Raw genomic sequence first — 20253 nt, forward strand, 5'->3', positions numbered from 1 at the left:
CCTTCTTGATATATGTAATAATAGAACCCTTACTGTATAACCCAACTGCCAATTGAAATCAGCCTAACATCCATCTCCAATAATCTATTACCACATAATATCTAATGCAACTTTTTTCATTGTAGATTGGGTCTCAACATTCTCAGCATAAAATGCAAATGCTGTTAAGAGACCCTAAATCTATGTTTAACTTTTAGTTCCCACTCCCCTCCTCCCTGAGTATGCTCTGTCCACATAGGACTTCTTTCTATTCCTTACACAAAAACACAGCTCTTCACCCTGGTTGGTAGGGCTCAGTTGCTCAGAGCGTCATCCTGTACACTAAAAGTGGCAGGTTCAATTCCTGATCAGGGCACATACCCAGCTTGCAGGTTCAAAGGAGATAACTGATCAATGTTTCTCTCCTCCACCCCTCCCATTCCTTCCTCTATCTAAAAAAGGAGAGCTCATTGCCATTTTAGGTTTATGCACATCCATTTCCTTTGCTGAGAATACTTTGCCAATTAATATCATTCAGGTATCTCCTCAAAATCAGGTCTGTGCAGAAAGCTTTTCCTGGAGGGCATCTAATCCACCAGCAAATCTTATCAAGCCTACCTTCAAAATAAAATCAAGAATTAAACCACTCTGTACCATAGTCACCCTGATTCAGGTCACTGTCATCCCTGGCATGGACGATTTAATTGCCTCCATAGGTCTCTATGTTTTCAACCTAGCCTTCTACCCTCCATTTACTCACAGCAGCCTGAGTGATCCATTTTAAATTTAACTCAGATCATATCTCACTGCTGCTCAAAACTTTCCAATGACTCCTCATTTCACTCAGAATAAAATACAAAATCTTCATAAAACTCTACATGATCTTGCCACCAGCTACTGCTTTGATCTTTTTTCCTACAACTCTCCCCCATGCCACTCAAGCCCTAATGGCCTCTTTATAGCTCCTCAAATGAGACCAACAAGTTCTCACCACAGGGGGCCTTTTTAATTTCCTGGGTTCCAAAACACTTCCCTCAGATACCACATGGCTCACTCCTCCACTGCCTTTAAGTCCATGCTCAAATGTCACCTTATTTGTGAGGTCGCCTATGATGACAGGACCACACTCAGCAAATACTCTCTCCTACTCTTCATCCTATTACCCAGTCTTACTTTTCTTATAACATTTATCAGCACCTAACATGTTATCACATATTACATATTATATCACCTCCTATTATCAGTTCTATGAATTCAAAGGCTGTATCTATCTTATTCACCCCTATATCTCTCATATCTGGAAGGTACCCTAAGTGTTTTGTTGTGGCCTTCCTGATAACTATTTGAAAGAGTCCAATAAAGTACAATGAGAGGAAAGTTAATTGAATCCAAGTTAGATTATTAACTTAAATCAGTTTTTCAAGAATTCCTAGGTACATGCTAGGGATGTATATTAGCACAAAATAAATGTTAAAGAGATTAGAATTAAAGATATTTGATAAGACAGATCCCATAAAACAGACTAGAAATTAGGTAATTAAGATCTAATAATTGCTTTAAAGAAGCAAGGACAGGTTCCTCTCGGTAACAGCAGCAGACCCAGAGCCCTCTCCTGGGAGAGCCTGTGGCAGCTGAACAAACACCTGGTCTGTGCTGCTGCTCAGTATATGCTTAGGGACACAGGATGGGAGAAGAGAGCACAATTCCCTGTGGACCAACAGTCTCTTGGACACCCCCTCCACCTAGCCCCACACATACTTCTTACTTCTGCCATCTTCACTCACCACATCCTCAATAACATGAGAAGCCATTATATTTAACCTTGCCCTTTGGCTAGAGATCCTCCGCTTTCCCACTGAAACCAGGGAAGACCAAAGAAGCAAGAAATCTGTGCACCTCCCCTGTGATCTGTGCTCTGTGAGTCAAGCCCATACCCTTACTGGAAAAAATAACCCACTTCTTCAGTGCTGGAACTAGAGATTCTCTCTTAAGTACACTAGTACAGTGAGTGAGATTATCAAAAGCCCTTGGATTTCAATGTAAATGTTTCGATTTTGAGAAATTTCTGAGAAACTAGTAACATATTAATTTGTATGCAATATGCAACCTTTATAAAGTTAACCACCCATAAATAAGTAATAAAAGGACCATTTGCAGGCCAATGATGAGAACATGTCATAAACCAATGACTGAAATTAATCAAATTAATAAAGTTCGTGGAAAAAAGGTAATCATTAAAATGTCTAAGTAGCCCGGTATATATTATCCCCCCTCCAAAAAAAAAAAAAAAAAAAGGAATAGAATTTCAAAGATAAAAGTAGAGGTTGAAAGTATTTTAGTATAACATCTGGTTTATATTTGACATCAAGTAGATGATATCTTGCAGCTAATCTTTTAAGTCAATTTTATTAAAAATACACAAACACAAAGAAGGTATGCTATATAACCAACTCTATGTCTACCGTTTTGAAAGATGTTTTTACTTTTATTTCAATTATCTACTGTCTCTTCAGAAGAAATTAAATTCTAAATAAAGGACGGCATTTTGTAATTAAAGACAAATTTTATCTATTTGTTAATTTCATATAATACCTATCTCATGACTAACATGAGGATTAAATAAAATCATCTGTGGGAATACATACTAAAAACAGCAGTGGAACAAAGATTCATTGTTATAGTTTACTGACAGTAATAATCAATATTTAAAATCTTCATAAGATAGCAGATGTATGACCAACTACCTCCTTTGAAATTCATACTGATAACTAAAAGGTGGTGCAGACTGTAAATAGTAAGAATGGACTAGAAGAGGGAGGAAAGGCCGTCTGGGCAGAGGAAGCATCATGTGCATGGGCTCAGAGAACAGACAGTGCATGCACATTTCATTCAAAGCTGCAAGGAGTCGGGCTCAGTAGTGATGGCGAACCTATGACACGCGTGTCAGAGGTGACACGCGAACTCGTTTTTTTGGTTGATTTTTCTTTGTTAAATGGCATTTAAATATATAAAATAAATATAAAAAATATAAGTCTTTGTTTTACTATGGTTGCAAATATCAAAAATTTTCTATATGTGACACGGCACCAGAGTTAAGTTAGGGTTTTTCAAAATGCTGACACACTGAGCTCAAAAGGTTCGCCATCACTGGCTTAGGTGATCATTAGGCTCAGGAAATAAACAAAGACTACGTAAGGCATGGCTTATAGACCACACTTAAGATTCTGAGCTGTTTCCTAGGGGCAGTAGAAGCCACTGAATACTTTAAGTAAAGAAGAGGGAATACCTGCTGCTTCTCCACGTTTCATCTTTCTTCAGCTATACCAAACTCATTACCTCAGAACTTCCATACATGTGTCTTCTCTGCCTGGCACTGCTTTCCTAGCCTTCTTTGCCTAATCAACTGATACTTGTTCTTAAGAGTCACCTCTCAACATTCCTTCATCCAATTTGATTCAGATGCACTTTTATCTCATGTTTAACTCCACAGTAACATTAACCATTCCTTAGTAAGATGGCTGGTTTTCCACTAATCTCCACTCTTTCTAATGATATAGGGTGTGTTTTACTTATCTATACTCCAAGATACTAGCATACAAGAACTTACAAAAATCAATCATTCAATGAATCAATAAAACACAAAAGAAATAATATAATGTACTTCTCAGATATGAAGATTAATTGAGTTATATTTGTTCCTATACACAAGCATACAAGTTAAAAGGTTTAAAAACCATCTTGAGTATGCTGTAGGGACAAATATCACCTTAGATTACCTTTTTGAGGTACAGGAGTTTGAACTATCTTCAACACTGTATAATATGACATAAAAAACTCACTTAAATACATATTGAACACCTACTATGGGCTAAGTACTACAGCACTGATCCTCATATCAAAATCAAATTCAGTAAGCAGTGACCTTGATTCTTTATATTACTTGGTGAAATTTACCACCATGATACTTCATGTTACAACAGCATTGAAATGTAGTATTCGCTTTCAACCATAATTTTGGACAATCACATTGGATAACAAACTAGATTACTCCGAATGTTTCTTTTCCACGAAATCAAAAACCTTTTTAAAATGTCAGCCTTGAACATCGTAAAATTATACAGAATGATGAGGAACCAGACTTACAGTGCATATAAATACAAGAGCATATTAGGCTGCATTTAATTACCAGTTCAAACAACAACCTGATCTAACCTTTGACAAGTAAAATAAATGTTCTGAATAATTTAACTAAAGCAAACATTTGCTGTTAATGCTAGCTAATTATAGTAAGAGCTGGAAAGAGAAGCAGAAGATGACGTAGGGAAGAGAAAGGGAGAGAAAAGGTTGAGATCTCCAACTATTCATTGAAACATGATTTTTTTCCAATAAATTTAATTCACATAAAAGGGCAAACTCAGCAGATCAAAGTTGTTTTATACATACTCAGATAAAAAAACAACATTACAGATAATTATAGAGCTCATTCTTTCAGTCCATAAAAATCACCAGATTATTAAGGGGACTAGAAAATTCGGTATAGATGAATTAGAGTACAGTCGCCCCCTTCACTCAAGGGGCTCAAAGTTTAGTGAGGAAAAAGCCCAGGAAATGAATTGCCAGACTTAGAATTAATAATTAATTAAAATAATCAATTAATTGATATAAAATAAAATAACAATAGTGATGCCCAGTTAAATTTGAATTTCAGAAAAACAACAATAGTAATATTTGGAATATACTTATACTAAAAAGTATTCATCATTTATCTGCAATCCAAATTTAAAGGTATATCCTGTATTTTATTTGACAACCCTACCCGTAGATAAATAAATGTCTATGGGAAAATATCTTATGTCCACTGTCCAAGCTCCTGGATCTATTAAATGAGATAAAAACTCAAAAAGGATGAAATCCCAAAAGAATACACCCAAAAGAGGGAAGAGTTGTTTTCTAGAGCTGGTATCTGATTGCCAATTGGAAAGACCAAAATGTACTACTCAAATGTACTAGCTCAGCCCCACAAGACTTTGTTTTTCAATTACCCTAAGAAAAGGAGCTGGAACGTCTTAATGGAAATCAAATGACAGGAAAATGAAACATTCTGACAAAACCCAAGAGCCACTGAGGACCCTGTTAAGGGGAGACAGAGTATATCACTATTATGTTCTGAATAACTTAACTTTACCCCTGAAAAACACAGGTTTATTTTGAGGGGGGAAATCGAAAAAAATTAAACTTTGTTAATTTTTTGAGACTATTCTTATTCAAATATATAACATTTTCATCCTAATGTTGTAAATAGTTAATAGGCATACTGCCAAGAACCTAAGTTATGATAAGTTCTGTGACCTTAAATTTTAAAAAATCAATAATGCATAAAGACTATTATATTCCATATGAAAATTGATGATTTAATTGATTAGTGACATCTAAAATGAATAGCTTATTTGCTCATGGAGTAGAAGCTTCTACATACTTAGGCATAAGAACCAAAAGCTTCAGTATGAATGTGAAAATGAAGTATAATAGATCATCATTATTAATAGAGAAAAGAAAAACTTCAATTTCCCAAATTGATGACATATAAATATATAGCTATTTTATATAACAGATAATGAAAATCACTTAAAATATTAAAACTTACTATAAAATAATAAATTTGAGTTTCACTGAAAAGTGATTATGACTTGAGGGTTTCAGAATCTTTGATATCCATTTTGGTTGTAATGGTTCCACCTTCACCCCAAAGAAGCTTGTGTGCATACAACTTCTGACTGTATGTTTTTAACGGCAAAACCACTTAGATGTGTCCATGTAAGAAAACTGATTATATATATACTAGAGGCCCGGTGCACAAAAATTTGTGCACTCGGGGTTGGGAGAGGAGGTCCCTCAGCCTGGCCTGTGCCCTCTCACAGTCTGGGACCCATCAGGAGATAAGGACCTGCTGGTTTAGGCCTGCTCCCGGGTGGCAGAGGGCAGGCCTAATCCTAGGTGTAACCCCTGGTCGGGCTCAGAGCAGGTCCCATTGGGGAGTTGGGGCCCCGCCTCCTGTCATGCACAGAGCAGGGCGGATTGGGAGGTTGCGATGCCACCCTCAGTCATGCTCAGGGTAGGGCCGATTGGGGGGTTGGGGCACCACCCCCTGTCACACTCAAGGCAGGGTCCATAGGGAGGTTGCAGCGCCACTCCTGTCATGCACAGAGCAGGGCCCATCAGAGGGTTGGGGCTCCGCACCCAGTCACACTGATCCCAGTGCTGAGAAGCCTCGCTGCTCCGCTAATCCCAGGGCCAGGACGCCTCTCGGCTCCCCTGATCCCTGGCCCGGAGGCCTCTCTGCTCCGCTGATTGCCGGCCCTCCGACTCCGCTGATCACGGGGCCTGGAGGCCTCTGGACTCCGCTGATCACCGGGGCTGGGAGGCCTCTGGACTCGGCTGATCACCGGGGCCGGGAGGCCTCTTGGCTCCGCTGATCACCGGGGCCGGGAGGCCTCTCGGCTCCGCTGATCCCCGGGGCCGGGAGGCCTCTTGGCTCCGCTGATCGTGGGGCCTCCGACTCCACTGATCACCGGGGCTGGGAGGCCTCTCGGCTCCGCTGATCACTGGGGCCGGGAAGCCCCTCGGCTCCGCTGATCGCGGGGCCTCCGACTCTGCTGATCACCGGGGCCGGGAGGCCTCTCGGCTCCGCTGATCACCGGGGCCGGGAGGCCTCTCGGCTCCACTGATCACCGGGGCCAGGAGGCCTCTCGGCTCCGCTGATCGCGGGGCCTCCGACTCCGCTGATCACCGGGGCTGGGAGGCCTCTCGGCTCCGCTGATCACTGGGGCCGGGAGGCCTCTCGGATCCACTGATCACCTGGGCTGGGAGGCCTCTCGGATCCGCTGATCACTGGGGCCGGGAGGCCTCTCGGATCCACTGATCACCGGGGCTGGGAGGCCTCTCGGCTCCACTGATCACCGGGGCTGGGAGGCCTCTCGGAACCGCTGATCACCAGGGCCAGGAGGCCTCTAGGCTCGCTGATCACTGGGGCTGGGAGGCCTCTCGGATCTGCTGATCACTGGGGCTGGGAGGCCTCTTGGCTCCACTGATTGCAGGGCCGGGAGGCCTCTCGACTCTGCTGATCCCAGGCCCTGAGGCCTCTCTGCCCTGCTGCTTCAGGGCTGTTTGGCTTCGCTCTGCTTGGAGCCTGAGTATGCAAATTAACCGCCATCTTTTAGCTTCTATAATTAAAACATTGTATCTTTTGGAGTTGTTGCTTCAGGAGCTCAGAGCCCCGCAGCTGCGGGGATCCTTGACTTTCTCCATCGCTGGGGCAACCAAGCCTCCTATTCTCAGCTGCCTGGCTGCCAGCCGCCATCTTGGCTGACAGTTAATTTGCATATCTCACTGATTAGCCAATGAAAAAGGTATCGGTTGTACGCCAATTACCATTTTTCTCTTTTATTAGTATAGGATATCTTGCTTTAAAATGTAAACATTATAGGAATTCAAAATGAGAATAAAACTGTTTAGATTTCATTTCTATGAGAGGGGATGTTTACAGTATTGACAAAATGAAACATGGTTAAAAAAGAAAGGGCTAATTTAAAAAGGCAGGACAATACACTGCTCACATACGATCTTGATGAACTAAACATAGGATTCTATGAATAATGCTGAAGATTTCTGCAAGTCATCAATGCATACTAATAAAACAATAATTCCATGAACTCCATGTTGTATCAGTCAGGGATCTCCAGAGAAGCAGAACCAATAGGAGACTATATACAGTATATGTATATATAACAGACACACACAGAGGTTTATTTATTTAGAAATATTTATTAATAGGAGCCCACAGCGCGATCCAAAATCGCGCAGCACTGCCCACCCTCGAGTCGCCGGTCCGGCCTTGCCTCCCTCCCTGGGCCCCGCAGCAGCCGCGGCATTGCCAGTCCAGCCCTGCCTTGCTCCCCGGTCCTTGAAGCAGCTGCAGCTGCTGCTGATCAGGCCTTCCCTCAGTGCAGGCACACAGAGGCCCCTGCAGCCCTGCCCCCGACGCTGTGCGCACAACCTCCTTCTGTAAGGTCGACCCGTTACGGTGTCCCGGTTAATTAGCATATTTCTCTATTTTATATAGAGATAGATAGATATAGATATAGATATAGATATAGATATAGATATAGATATAGATATAGATATATAGATATAAATATAGATAAGGAATTGGCTGTCACGCTTACAGAAGCTGGAAAATTCACTCTGCAAGGTGAGCAGGCAGGCTGGAGATCCAGGAAGAGCCAATGCTCTACTCAAAGGCTGTCAGGCAGGGAGAGCTGATATTCTGGTTTGAAGGCCATCAGGCAGAAGAGATGACGTTGTAGATGAAGTGCAAGGCAGTAGGCTGTAGAGTTCCTCTTGTTGGGGGAAAGGGTCAGTCTTTTATTCTACCTGGCCTTCAACTCATTAGATGAGGCCTTTATCTACATCATAGGAGCCAATCTGCTTTGTACCCACTTAGATATTAATTTCATCCAAAACACCCTCTCAGCAGCACCCACAATAATCTCTGACCAAATACCTGGGCACTCAGTGGGCCAGTCAAGTTGACGCATAAAATTAAGCATTCACATCTGTTTACTGGCCTTTTAGGTCTCCTTTTCTGAGAGGTACCTATTCATATCATTTGCCCAATTTTCAACTGGGCTGTTTTTGCTTAATAATTATAGGATTTTAACAAAACAAATCATGGGTACATAATTTTAACACAATGCTGAAATATCAAAAGTACACTGTATATATTAATCATCATTCATATACTAAAATGGTCTCCATACTGTTAATTATATTGCAGAATGCATTTTGAAAATAATGATTTAAAGAAAACCAAATTTTCCCCTTGTAAATATGGTACAATGAACACTAGATTATGATCCTGAACCAGAAAGATAAATTATTATTATAATTTGTTCAATGTCTTCCTTTGCACTTAAGAAATGTTTGAAAGATTGATGGTTGCTAATGTTTTATTGAATGCTTACTAAATGCCAGGCACTGTGCTTTATGTTATTATCACATTCAATGTTCTCAGCAATCTTATCAGAAAAGCATCATCATTATCCCTATTTTACAGGTATGCAGGTGGAATTTGAGGCCAGCAGGTCAAGGTTCTCATCCCAAGGTCACACACTAAGTGGCTGGGACATGAACTCAGACTTCTTTAGAAATTCATGTAAGCCAGCCCTAATGGCTTCCTATTATATACAATGGCACTGGGAAAGGAACACTAGGGAACAAAGAATGAGGAGGGCAACATCCTTGCTGCCGTGACACTTACAATCTGTCAGGAGATGGAATACGGAATATGGAAAATACACAGACCACATAATGAAAGACAGAATGTCACAGCAAAGGAGAATACAGCTTTAACTCTAAGAGGTCAAGGGACAATTATGGGGGACTAGGAAGACTTCATGAAAAAAGGAAACGTCTAGGACAGGCTTTGAAAAAAGAGTAAGATTTTGACAGGCACAGATGGGCAGAGGCAGCTAATCAGAGGTCAACTCAAGAAAGATTGTTCCAAATGCAGCAAAATAAACAACAAAATAGTAAATCCCTGTATTTGCAAAAGCGAAATCTGCAATGAGAAAAAGGCAGCTGCAAAACAGACATATAATATTATATCATACGAAATGCAAATTATTAACAATGAAGCTTTACATTTAAATAGCACTTTGAAATTTACAAAAACTTTCACATATACCATGCATTCTCAAAGGAAGTGTCATTGTTCTTGAGGGGAGAAAAATGATTATTGGGGTTGGAGTGGCGAATCTTACATATTAAAAGGGTGTATGGCCCTCCAAAAGGCCACAGTACATAAATACATAGTATATCTGTGTATATATATATCTGTTATATTGAAATTTCATGGGGAAGGGAAATGATGAAGGTAAAAAAAAACAACAACAAAGCTTTTTTAGGGAATAACAATGAAAAAGAGGCGGAAAAACACAGATTAATACTACCTTATTTGATCATCCCTATAATCTAGTGGGTAAGAAAGGTATCCGTCCCTTATTTGAAAAGCATATGAGACAAATAAAACTGAAAGAGTTAAGTGAACGAATAAAAGAGAAAAAAAGATAGTTCACCAAAAAATGAAATGTTGTTTGTATACCTGTGTGTATCATATAATATGCAACCTCACTCATAATTAAAGAAATATCAACTAAAACAATTAATTTCTCAATCCTCAAATTTGCAAAACAAAAAAGTGAATAATAGCTAGTGTTGATAAGGATGTGGAGAAATACGCATTTTGATATTAACTTGATTATGTAAGTGTAAATTTTTTGAAAAGCAATCTGGCAATAACTATCAAAATTAGAAATTCAAATATACCCTTTGATTCTGCAATATTACTGCTAAGAATTTATCCTACTGAACTATCCTCTAGCCAAATTTATACAGAAAGAGGTTGACTGCAATAGCCAAACACTATCCAGGTATCCATGAATAAGGAATTGGTTTTATAAATTATTGCAATCCAGAAATGGAGTACTACATGGATCACTGCTAAAACCTCCCAACAAGATCTCCCAGCATTCCTTTCATATTCCCCTCAATCAAGATCCCTTCAGTGAATGATCTTAAAACAATAAATCTACTCATATCACTCTCCCTCCTTAAAACCCTTCAATAAGTTACCACTCGAGAGTTAAAATTTCCAGTAAAACTACAATGTCTTATGTGGCCACTGACCTACTGTCTGGCTTCTTTTCTCACCTTTGTCTCTGGGCTCTTTGGACACCAACCACACTATCTATATAAACTCCCCAACGATCAGTTCATTCTAATCAGAGCTTTAATACAGGCTTTGCCCTCAGCCTGCAACATCTGTCCTCCTTTGCCTGAAGAACAAAACTGAAATTTCACTTCTTTAGTGAGGTCTTCCTTAACACTCCCCTCAGCTCCTAAATTAGATTAGTTACTTCTGTTACATGCATCCTGAAGCCCCTATCTTTCCATCATTGTACTTAATGCAATTGGGTGAGAGGAAGGTGTGGGGGAGAAATTGAGTGACAGAGAGACTATGTGTGTTTACATACAAGCATATATTTTAAAGGTTTACTGCCACCCCTGAATTCATGAGGGCAAGGCCTACCATAGTGTTTGGCATACAAAAGACACTTATTAATATTTATGAAAAGAAAGTGATGCAACAATATCTCCTAAATGAAGGTGATTCAAATGAAAGGTTAATTGTACATTTTCATTTTTAACATATCTGGTTTGCTTTAAAAACAAGTAAAAATTGATCCAACCTAAAGAACATATAATTCAATAATGAACAAGTGTACAAATATATGCTTAGTTGAAAAATACCAACCACCTGGGTGGGGAGTGTTGATGATTACAAGTAAACTCATCAGCAAAGGAAAAGTAACTAGAGTTCATTTCTCTCTCTTTAGAGGGAGTGATCACAATTTAGATTTAAGTGACAAAAAGAAAATATAATTTTTACAAACATGGGAATTAACCCTTCCTCCCATGGCTTCTCCATTTTCTAGTTTCCTAAGATATTCTTGTATATTCAAAATTAGGCATAAAGTATCATCCATCAACCAAATCTTTTACCTGGAATACTTATATTTTCTTGAAAATCAAGTAGACAAAAATTACCCCAATTATTTACCTTAGTTTTAAGACATTCTTGGGTTGTTGTTTTTTTAATTCAGAAGTCAATTCCTTTTCTACATTCCAACAATCTCTAAACCTGTTTTTTCCCTACAGTTAAAAGAAAATATTTAAGACAGAATGCTAGCTTATTTGACCTATTAATGCCAATATATTTTTAAAAAGCAAAAATATCCAACCTTGTACCCAAATTTTAAAAGTATCAATTTCATTAATTTAATTCAAAACCTTTGGCTCTTTCAGAGTAAATGATGACAGCTGGAGGTCAAGAGCTCCTAGCACATTGTCTGGCATATTAAGTTCTAATAAGAGAGAATAGAAAGGAATGATGAACATGTGAATGAAACAGTAAAGAAAAACCTGGGCACCAAACTAATTCACACAACCCCTGCTTTATGAGGCACAGGCAAAGCAAATTCTAAGTCTCGTCTTTCACTGATTAAAAATATTGCCCATCCTAAAAACTATTTTAGTCAGAAACTGCTAGTGGTAAAACTGGATCAGATAAATTTACTAATAGAGTCAGGATAAAATAGACGTTGTGAATGGTCTGATATGTCCGTAAGTCTATAGATGAGAATTTAAAAAGTCCAAGTTCAGTAAGCTCTAACAATTCTTCTGGATTTTGGTTTCACATAGTATTATGCTTATGTTATTATTCCATTGTTTCTGGAATAATTTATAAACCAGACAAATCAGTAAATCTAAGAACTCAGTGTCTCTCTCTCTCTCTCTCTCTCTCTCTCTCTCTCTCTCTCTCTCTCTCTCTTTCTCTCTCTCTCTCTCTCTCTCTCTCTCTCTCTCTCTCTCTCTCTCAGTATGTGTGTGTGTGTGTATGCATACATATACACACACACCTTCATTTCACTTTATAGTGAAATACATCATAAAAATGGCATTTCTGAAATATGAGGGAATTCTATCCTTTACCTATGTAACCAAGATCAACACTATTTCCTGAAAGTTCGTGGTGAGGTTTTCTACAGCAATGTCAAGGGGTAGTCGATGGGAGAGTTCATATACACATACTTTTCACCCTATAGAAATGGATCAAGAAAGCAAAGGATGAAAACGAGGACCCCCTAGTCTAGAATTAGTACAACTGTACGGAATAGCTTCCATTTAGAGATTTTCCATGTTTCAGGATACAAAAGCATTATTCCTAACACATTAGGGGGGAAATGTAATCACAGATTCAAAAACCTTTAACTGTCCATTATCTCTTCATTAATGGAAAACCAGTCTGATAAGTAAAAGATACCTCTTAGGATAGCAAGCATGTCTCCTACACACATCTTATTAAGTATATATGGATATAGGTCAATGGATAAGGAAAATTTAAACTAAAACATAAAATCTGATTTAGATTCAAATTAACATCTTCCTTTTACCTATTCCTTCTGGCAGAATGTACTTGCAAAATCTGTAGCAACAAACTATCACTTCATTATCTTTCCACAAGATACTGGTTTTCTCTAACACTTCACAATACTTCTGAGATAGCATATCTGACATAACACCTCTACTTCTCTCCAGCACTTAACAAGATAAAGAAAAGGCAGAAAGAAAAAGTAAAAAATGTTGGTGTTACAAGAGAAAGAATCCAAACCTTATGAACATTCAAACACTAACTATATATCTCAAACCATTTTAACTATTTTCCTACATTGTCATCTGATATGTTTCCCTCTAAAGTAAGTATTATACTGCAGGGTCATTCACTCGGTGTTATCTGATGGCAATCATTAATTAATGTTGAAGTACCCTTTGAAACTAAAATATAACTAAAACAAAGCATAGTGATTCAAGGTTGTTGTTTTATTTTTCTTTAATCAAATAAAGCTGAGTAATCAAATACTGGTCTTTGAAGAAGTCTATTTCTACTTTTTACCTGGTAGGATCCCTCAAAGAGGAGGTAAAATGGTAAATTTCAATTCACCTAACGACAAAGTATCAAACTTGCTTGACTGTGAAACAATATAAGGTTTAAGCTTTCTTCAGTGATATGATTAAAATGAAGATGCAATCAATTACTATCCCTGCTTTGTAATAATACCCAGAACACAAGCACAGTGATCTCCATGCAAAAACATGCAGGATTTTCAAGGTTTTACCACAATTAAAATCTAGTGATAAGAAGTTCACATATATCCCTCTAACCAAAACCATTCACCAGGCCATCTCCAATAGATCTATTCAAGTACTTCTCAGTGTACGTGGGCATCACCATTCAGAGGGCAGAAATCAGGCCTATTCAATGTGCTTTTAGGTCACTACCATAGCTCCATTTGCACAAGACACTTATTAAATCCTAACTGAAAGGCATTTAACAATACAATTGCTGAAAATTCAATGTTCACCCCAAATGTGAAATCTTGAGCTTTATACCTTATGATTTCAGCAGTGCCATGTGTGCTGTGAAAGCGAAGGGCCTGTCAATGTTTCCATTATAAACTCTGGTTTTCAGAGGTTTGTATCTTGGCCTATAAAAATAGACTGCGGTCTGTAACTTGGCATAGAAAGTACTGGTATCAGCCCAAGAGAACATTTTTTGTTCCAAAGATTAAAATAAAAATCTGTTTAGTAGTTTTAAGTTAAGAGACTGTTAAAAAAAGAGGGGGGTTTAGGAGGGTGAGGGAAATATAGAATGTATTTAAAAACACCAAAACCCAATGTCTATGACTAACTACTGCTTCATTTTAGATTTTGAAATAATTAACACAAGATAAGCCAATGAAAAAATATTACGTAAGTGAAAAACCTAAAAAGAGTTTTAATTAAAAACATTATGGTGGTTACTAAAAAAAATTCTTAATTTTTTAAACAACTACATATGTAGTATCTCAAATAAGCCCCACATTAAAAGATTGTCCAAGTACTCACTGACAGTAAATGAAAACTATTTCAGATATGTTTTCCTAGATATGCAAAAATTACTTTTTAATGAACCACTAAATGCAGAATTACTTCAGATTAGTAGAGACAATCTTCAATTCTATGTTCAATTTATGCATTAAGAAGTTTCTAAAACATAAATGTAAGAAACTCTGAAGTAGTCTTTATATACTATTTGTTGAAAGGCACTTGTTTAAGTTTTATGTTTGTTTCTTTTTTACCATAACATACATCTTTTCTTCAAAAATATAATGCTGTTATGTAACACTTCTGCATCTTCAAAACACACATTTTGTAATAACATATCTGTTAAAGGGGGCATAAACTGGTATAATTGGGACATGAAAGGTGATTTGGCATAGCTATCAAAATTTTATATATATATATATATATATATATATATATATATATATATATATATATATATACACACACACACACACACACACACACACACACACACACACTTTTTGGCCTTGTAATTACATTCTCAGGAATTTATACTATGAATATGCCGGCATATATGAAAATTATATAAATACTAGAGGCCCAGACACAAAATTCATGCACTTGGGAGGAGGGGTTCCCTCAGCCCGGCCTGCACCCTTTCACAGTCCTGGAGTCCTTGGGGGATGTTCAACTGACAGTTTAGGTCCGCTAACATCTAGAAGAGATCAAAATGTTAGTGTACACAGCAATCCCCTAGAAGTCTTATTAAAACACAGATTTCTGTACTCCACCCTCAGAATTTTTCATCAATAGGTCTGGAATAGAACCTAAGGGTTTGCGTTTCTTAATAGTCCCAACTACAGCTGAGTTACTGGTCCAGGGACCAAAATTTGAGATCTCTTCTAGATCAAAATTGTACATAAAACCACATCTGCTAAGAACATTATTATCCTATATAATAAAAGCCTAATATACAAATCGACCAAAGGGCGGAATGACCATTGGAATGACCAGTCACTATGACACGCACTAACCACCAGGGGGCAGATGCTCAATGCAGGAACTTCCCCCAGCCCACAGTCTCCAGGCCAGCCAAGGCAGGTACCAGTGGGGCCCCTGATCACCCTGCCGGTCACCTGCAGAAGGAGGCGACCGGCGGCGGCAGTGGGAGGCAGGCTGGTGAGTAGGCGGTGCCAGGCCACCAAGGTGCGTGCCAGAGGGGGGTCCCTCCCATCGCCCTACTGGTAGCTCCACAGATTGGCCCTGATTGCCAGCCAGGCCTAGGGACTCTACCCATGCACAAATTTCGTTCATCGTGCCTCTAGTAATGCTATAATCCCATATAATAAAGAGCTAATAGGCAAATAGTCATCACACCCTCACACCATAACGGCTCAGACACTCAACACTGGGGAGAGAGGAATGGGGATCAGCCAGGCACAAATGAGCTCACAAAAGAAGAATGGGGATCAGCCAGGCTGCGGCCCAGGAGAGGAACAAGCCACCCACTCCATGGGCCCAGGTGCCAGCGGCTGGGGCTGCGGCCCAGGAGTGGGACAAGCCACACAACCCACGGTCCCGGTGCCAGTGGCTGCACCTGCTCCTGTGGCCCAGGAGAGGCACAAACTGTCCGCCCCGCAGTCCTGGGCACCAGCAGCTGGGAATGTGGTCTGGGAGAGGAACAAGCCGCCCACCCCGTGGTCCCAGGCACCAGCGGCTGCACTTCAGCCTGTAGCCCAGAAGAGGGACAAGCCGCCCGCCCCGCAGTCCTGATGCCAGCAGCTGGGGCTGTGGCCCGGGAGAGGGACAAGCTGCCTGCCCCACAGTCCCGGGCGCCAGCACCTGCGGCTGCAGCACGGGCAAAGCTGCCTGCCCATGGTACCCTGTGGCTGTGGCCAGCCTGGACGAAGCCGGCCCGGGTCCTGGGTTACTGTGGCCGGCCAGAGGGAGGGAAGCCTGGGTCTTGGGTCCTGGGTGCCTGTGACTGGCTGGAGGAGGAAATCCTGGGTCCCGGGTGCGGGGCAAGGCAGAGGCAGTTAGGGGCGATCATGCCAGCTAGGGAACAGTTACGGGTGATCAGGCTGTAGTGGAACAATTAAGGGTGATCAGGCTGTAGCAGAACAGTTAACAGTGATCAGGCAGGCATACAGAGGTGGTTAGGGGCGATCAGGCAGGCAGGCAGAGGGGTTAGGGGTGAACAGGCAGGCAGGCAGGCGAGTGGTTAGGAGCCAGCAGTCCCAGATTGCGAGAGGCAGTCGGACATTCCCCGAGGGGTCCTGGATTGGAGAGGGTGCAGGCCGGGCTGAGGGACCCCCCCAACCCCCCCCCATGCACATATTTCGTGCACCGGGCCTCTAGTAACATTATAAATATAATCTGTCCTTATCAATAATATTTAGATAATAATGCTTGTTTTCATAAAACATAAGAAGTCTGGGTGGTGGGGGTGGATGATAATTTAGGTTATCCTAAACATGGTGAAATAAAGGGGAAGGGTAGACAATTTAGTTCTGTTGTACTTTTCAAACTCAACCTCCCATCTCTTATTTCTGTCACCAGATGGAAACCAGTACAATGATAAGCTGCCAAATTGCAGATATAAATTTAAAAATAATAAACAGGTGATAATTATATCACATGGTATTAATTAAAGGAATATACAGCTATGAGTCCCTATGCTGACATTAATAACTAGAGAGGATTGGCATTTATTATTCAATTAATTAAATGTATGTGTATTAGCCACTGGTCTGTAAACCATATCAACTTTAGATGTGGTATGGATTGAATCATGATATCCCAAAATTCATATGTTTAAGTCCTAACCAATACCTCAGAGTGTGACCTTGTTTTGGAGACAACTAAAATGGCATCAGAATGGGCCCTAATGCACTCTGACTGGCATTCTTATAGAAACTGAAAAATTAAACACATACGGGGAGAAGATGATATGAACACACAGGAAGAAGATAGTCCTCTACAAGCAAAGGAGAGAGGCCTGGGACAGATCCATCCTCTGTAGCCCTCAGAGGAACCTGCCCTGCCATACCGTCATGTTAGACTTCTAGCCCCAAAACTGAGACAATACATTCCTGTTGTTCTGTTTGTGATTCTTTGCTATGACTGTCCTAGCAAACCAGTTCAAGAGTTTTCTGTTTTCTTTACTTTTTTTACACTTTAAAATATTGAATGATTAATTACTATAAGCAATATGCTGTGTCATGTGTTGTGACCACAAAAATGAATACTTGCCTTCAAGGAACTTACAGTCTAATGGTATATTACTTAAGAAGACATGAATATCCATTAGTCATTAATAAGATGCCAACAGTTTTTTCAAAGCTTATTCAGCGGATCACCAACAAAAACAAGACACCCCAACACTGAATTCTACTTCATTTCTACTGTCAACACCCCAATCACAGCACTCATTACTCCCTGCCTCACTCTTAGGACAACTTTCCAACTGGTCTCTCTTTCTCCAATCCATTATATAAATTGCTGGCAGCACCTTTCAGGACAGTACCCTCCATGTAATTTCCCTAATTAATATTTCAACAATATATCTTAAAAGAACATTTGTCCTTTTCCCAATTCAAGTTATAGGCAATCATACCTCCCGATAGATATACGTAACTTCAAATTACTTAAAACCACTGATTTAGTTTGCACCTTGAAAACTGAAATGTCTTTAAAAGAATAAGCAATTATTTATAACTAGAGGCCCAGTGCATGAAATTCGTGCACGGGGGAGGGGGGGTCCCCTCAGCCTAGCCTACACCCTCTCCAATTCAGGACCCCTCCAGGGATGTCCAACTCACAATCCTAGACTGCTGGCTCCTAATCACTCACCTGCCTGCCTGCTTGGTTGCCCCTAATTCCCACCCTTGCCGGCCTGATCACCCCTCACTGCCTCTGCGTGCCGGCCTGATTGCCCCTAACTGCCCCTCCTGCCAGCCTGGTCGCCCCTAACTGCCCCCCGCTGCCAGCAAGGTCGCCCTGACTGCCTCCTCCCTGCTGCCCTGGTTGCTCCTAACTGCCCCCCCTAACAGCCTGGTCACCCCTTACTGCACACCCTGCTGGCCTGGTCACCCCTAACTGCACCCACCCTGCCAGCCTGGTTGCCCCACGAGCCTGCTTGTTCAGTCGTTTGGTCGTCCCTCACTAACCCCCCTGTCGTCCTGGTCGTAGGCAGCCATCTTGTGAGGGCGTGGTGGTTAATTTGCATATTACCTCTTTATTATATAGGATATAGGATGAGCAGGAGTAGCAATATCATAAAGTATCATTTAATACACCTGTGCTTAACAATAACCCCTCAAATAATCGCTTACTAAGTTCAGCACAAAACTAATTATCTCAAAATTTGAAGTAATGAGAGTACAAAGTGATAGCTATCCTTGATCTGTGGGTGCCTCATAAATACCCATTGCTATCATGGAAATCCCATCTTTGGATTCCAAAATTATGTGAAATTTTCATGGGGAGCTTATATCTTATATAACTTCATTATATATTGTGCATTAGGTTTATAAACGACCTCAATTATAAATGAACATTTAATTTTAAATTTCTTGCTATTATCCAATGTCTCAACTACTGAATCAATACTTTCATACATATAGTTATCCATTTGTTTTATCTTTATAAAAAGTAATAGTATTCAATTGCCTTGGGGAGGGGGATGATAGCACCAAATTTTCTCTAGAATTTCTCCTCTCTGTTCGTTTCTTCTCAACAGAATTTAGTTATACGGTTTAGGAATCCAAAGAGACAGCTGATATTCCTCTATTCACTTACAAATAAATAAATTTTACATCTTCAAAAATTATTAAAAGAAAATAAATATTTCTTGGCTTCCTAGAATACAAAATATTCTAGTGTCATTATTTCTTTTAGGTTCAGGAGTGAACATCTCTTATTAGTCCTACAATTAAATGATTCAGCAACCAGCCACACTATCTTTGCCTTTTAACAGTTCCAATCAGTAGCAGATCTAGGTGTAATCAACAGCAGCAGGGGTCTTTAGGAAGCAAAACAAAACAAAAACAGTAGGAATCTTTAAGAGAATACAGTAAGTGATACAAGGAAACATTGCAGTCTATTTTAATCCAAGTTAATCTAAAATATTAGAGTCTGGTTTTATAATCAGAAGTGAAAGAAGCAGAGCAACGTCTGTATATCTGAAAACAGAACAAATTTCAAACAGTTTAATATTAAAGGTTAAAATTAAAGGGGACAGCTCTGAAAATGAATCTTTTCGGTCTCAGAAGGGACATTACTTGTGTTTTGGTGATTTAGCACACCCAATTAGCTGATAAATTAAAGCCCTCCTTACCTGTTTCTGCTACCACGCCTAACAAATTTCATATCGTGTACTTATAATATTAAAGTATCTCAGAGAGTAACTGACAATGCTCTTATTCCTCTTAAGAAACATTTAAAATTTTACCAGCAACGTCAGGACAGCTTTAAAACGCAATTTAGCAGAATGTTCTCATTTTCCTACTTTGGATTCCCTAACTTAGAGTGTATGGTTGGTAGTTAAGTGCTATGACTGGTGCTACTTAAAAGCATGCAGGTAACAGTGATTTATTTATATGAAAAATCAAAAGCCAATGGTAGCATGATGTGATGACTATGAATTTTAACTCTCAAAAATTCACAAATGGAAATGTTACCATAGAAACAACCTGATCACATTGCATGTGAGGATAGCTGATAGCTGATTTCATGAAATAATTCTATAGC

General features: G+C 39.8%; 1 protein-coding gene across 6 annotated transcripts in view; it reads right to left on the minus strand.

The window, feature by feature from the left end:
- Positions 1-20253, minus strand: part of TBC1D5 (TBC1 domain family member 5) — a 457482-nt gene that overhangs the window by 297129 nt on the left and 140100 nt on the right. The window lies entirely within an intron of this gene.

The sequence above is a fragment of the Myotis daubentonii genome, chromosome 14 (assembly GCF_963259705.1).
Source record: "Myotis daubentonii chromosome 14, mMyoDau2.1, whole genome shotgun sequence".
NCBI classification, from domain to species: Eukaryota; Metazoa; Chordata; class Mammalia; order Chiroptera; family Vespertilionidae; genus Myotis; species Myotis daubentonii.